The sequence below is a fragment of the Dreissena polymorpha genome, chromosome 8 (genome assembly GCF_020536995.1).
Source record: "Dreissena polymorpha isolate Duluth1 chromosome 8, UMN_Dpol_1.0, whole genome shotgun sequence".
NCBI lineage: Eukaryota > Metazoa > Mollusca > Bivalvia > Myida > Dreissenidae > Dreissena > Dreissena polymorpha.
Window position 1 is genome coordinate 47,176,972 of NC_068362.1, and position 3,988 is coordinate 47,180,959.

The following is a 3,988-nucleotide window of genomic DNA, read 5'->3' on the forward strand; positions in this document are numbered from 1 at the left end:
CATGTAATTATCAATAGTTGCCAATAAATGTCATTTTACACCATATGTGGGCTTTCTACTAATCCGTTATCAAAACAGATGCCGCAAACTGTGAATGACCCTTGACACTTTGATAGCCAGTCTGATTAGCGAGTTTTTTTTTGTACATGAAAATTCTTTCAACTTCTTATATTTTAAACATTGCAAAAAATAGTTTAAGAGGAAATTAATAATATATTGTGTATGTTACTTTTTTGACGACATTGACTATGTTACACGATTATAACAATGCTCATGGGTCATTTTGACCAAACGCATTATAGATATGTGTTATATCGGATTTCAATATAACGTTCTTTGTCTTCTTATATAATAAATTTACTTACCTTTGCCACATTTGCAATATTGCCATCGGTTGCAAAATTAACGGCTTTTAATTAAAAAACTGAAACATCTATTACTCAATGAAAAGTATTGTGACAAACGACAATGCATACTGTATGTGATAATTTGCGATAATTGGCCGACTTTGACTATAGATTAACGACTTTTAAGTAGACTTATAAAAAAGTTATGACTATTTCATAGATATGATAATTATATTCAGCATAACTATTCAATGATAATAAAAATATTGTATGGCCTTTCTGGTATACCATGAGGCGTTTTTGGTTCACTGATGCGGACTTTTTGGGAAGCCTTTTTGGTAAACGGCCTTTCTGGTACTATATCTTTAAGGGGAGCTAAACACCTATTTGATACATTACATTTAACACATTTTAAATAAAACATGATAGCAATAGAAACATTTCATGTAATTTGGACCGAAATCTTTGTGAATATCTTCCAACGTACCGATTCGCGTAGCCAGTTTTATGACGGACTTCGGCGGAGTGACCTCCCTTGAAATCGGGGGGCGTGGCTTCACTCTCGCTGTCGAAAGGTCAATTGCAGAGATGTTGCAGAGATGTTTTGACAGCTTGTGACAGAAAAGAAATTCAGCAGCTGTGTCTCGACTCTAGCCACGAGGTAAGTCAAAACAAATATACAGGTTTGTATGTAATGTTGTTATGCCCTTTTATGTTTCAGACTTACATTGCTGTGACTGTTCCACAGTGGGTCAAAAAGAGACGAATACAGGTTTCAAGAAGAAAATTGGCTGTTGAAAATCTGCACAAAATATGAGGTAAGTAAACTACTCTTTTGGTTTGTTTTGTGCTTTGTTATGCTTAACTATTTTTCAGATTGGAATGGTGGGTCGTTACAGAGCAGGCTTTTGGACTACTGAGAAGTTGAGAAACAGAGAATGATTCAAGATCAGCTAGGTAAGTCTTGATTATTATGCATTGCTAAATGTTTTTTTCATTTCAGTATGGCTGTGGTAAGTACAATTGCCTTCTTTAATTTTTATATTTAACTGTTTTGATGACTTGTATACTGCTATGCAATGCTTAATGTTTTTTACATTTCAGTGTGGCTGTGGTAAGTACACTAACTTTCTTTAATTTTCATATTGAACTGTTTTGATGACTTGTATACTGCTATGCAAAATGTCTGGTTTTCATTTCAGTATGGCTGTGGTAAGTACAATTGCCTTCTTTATGTATAATTTTGTATACATATTGTTTTTTTCATCATAGCATGTCTTTTATATTTATGCTTTGTGTAAGTAAAATGTTCATAAATCATTCTTATCTTCAAACTAAAAATGTATTGTGCTATGCAAAATGTCTGTATGATTTCAGTTGCCAGAGGTGAGTACCATAACAGTTGAAAAGTTAGTTTTGTTTAGTTAAAGTTTTGGTTCACAGTTTTGTTTGTTATTTGGCAAAATTTACATGTATGCATTGAGTCTTGATTTCAGCTAGATTGTGGACTGAAGAAGATTGCCAGCAGAGGGATTGGATACAAGATACAAAGTAAGTACTGAGTTTCTTACTAAAAGTTTTGAGTTGTATTCATCGTGTGTTAATATGCTATGATTGCTATGAACATGACTTTTGTATTTCAGCGAAGACAACATAGGTAAGTAAAATTGTTATCTGTTTCATGTTTACTGTTACAGTTCAATATTGTGTTTATAAATTGTAAGTTGTACAAACACATTCAAAAGTTTCTGATCATGCTTTCGATTTCATTTCAGCTTTACTGCTTGACGAGTGTTATCAACTACTAGACGAGTCAGCTTTACTACCAGGCGAGCAGTGACAACAAGGCGCCTTTGTGGAAACAACACAACAAAAAAGTGAGTATTAGTTGAACAATTGATTGAAATTGTTTTACTGTATGTTATACCTAAATGCAAAATTGTGCACATAAATTGTAAGTTGTACAATCACAATGAAAGTTTCTGATCATGCTTTCTATTTCATTTCAGCTCTACTGCAAGACGAGCAGTGACAGCAAGGCGCCTGAACATGCAACACAATACAAAAAAGTAAGTATCAGTCAAACAGTTGGTAGAGTTGTGTGTTTTTTTTAGAACTTTGTGTTTACTTTTTCATTTGATACATGGTATATTACACATGCATGCTTTTTATCATTTCAGGCTGTTTACTTTCATCGTTTACTGTTTAACACAATTTGCTTTTCTATTTTCAGTGCCAATTTGCAAACCTTGATGTGGACACCGAGTAGTCAATACATACGTGTGGCGTATAGCTGCGACAAAACCGTGGGTCCATCGCACCGATAACTTGAACATTGGCCCGTGTATGGACATCAGTGCAACTTTGTGAATCCATGTAACTTTGTGAATCCATGTAACATTGCGAATGTGTGTCGATCGAAAAATGTGTACATTCTGCACTGAAACGAACTCGGTGTTGCAAGTGGCAAGTGTTGACAGTGTGTATGTTTATGTTTATGTTTTTACATGAAAAATAAAGGAGATTGTTCTCCTACCTTTTTTTTCCTTGTTTTATTGTGCTGGCCAGCAATATTGATGTATTGATGTATGTGTTTGTGTTTAAACTATGCAATACCAAAATCAAACAAAAAATAAACATTAACAGTCATTAACTGTGTTTGGGCGGCCGAGGGGTTTAAGACTCCACAAGTGTGAAGCGCACTGATAGCACTTGGGGGTAAACACCTCGGTATTTCGGTGCTAAAATGTTTTCACGGTGCTTATTTTGACGCACTGTTAGAACTACCAACCAGTAAATGATTGCTTGATTTATAAAACAAATATTCAGTCTCTACTTTGGCACAAGAGACTCTAAGTATCAAATACCAACAATTTAGACGCAGACAATCACATGGTGGTACACCAGTCCGAATATACTCATTGCTCTAGCCAGGATTGCAAATTACTTGTGTTGACTAGCAAGGCTCCCTAGTAACGAAGCAGTGTTACTGGCGTTTTTTGGGTCGATAGTGCTTAGGTGAGGTTTTGCTCGAATCGGGAGCGGGTCACTCGCTTGGGCGAGTTAGTTTTCGCTCGTAGTTTCCAATCTGGCTAGATCAATGTAAGGTTGTTTTGACTGCTATTTGGCAAGCAGAAAGACAACAGCGGTTAATTAACTGAGTATGGGCGACCGAGGTATGTAGGTGTCAATAGACCGACTCCACAAGTTGCGAAGCGAACCGATAGCACTTGAGGGGAAACGCCTCGGTTTTCGGTTCTAACATGTGTTATCCATGCAGTCGTTATACTCTGGCAAGGCTCCTCAATATATCGCGAGGGACACTCATTATTGCCCGCAAGCTTTAGAACCTGACGTGGGTCGATGCGTATGCGAGTCCGAGGACGCGATTGCATTTGATAAGGCTACCAACCAGTTAATGATTGCATGATCTATAAAACCAATTTTAAGTCTACTTGGGCACAAGAGATTCCAAGTACCAAAATACCAACAATTAACAAGCAGACGCTTTTCAAAACTATGACCGCTGAGATTGATAGTCAGATGGAGTCCTGCCCATTTAGCTGTGTAGCGGTCTAGGGCGGGGTTGCAAGTCAATACGAAATGAGGCGCTATAAAGCAACTCGTCCCCGTTATGACCG

General features: G+C 36.8%; 1 long non-coding RNA gene across 1 annotated transcript; it reads left to right on the forward strand.

The window, feature by feature from the left end:
* Window positions 1–1,592: 1,592 nt before the first annotated feature.
* Window positions 1,593–3,635, forward strand: LOC127842318 (uncharacterized). Its single transcript, XR_008031537.1, has 3 exons — window positions 1,593–2,224; window positions 2,357–2,416; window positions 2,581–3,635. It is a non-coding gene; the product is annotated as an uncharacterized LOC127842318 (long non-coding RNA).
* The last annotated feature ends 353 nt before the right edge of the window (window positions 3,636–3,988 follow it).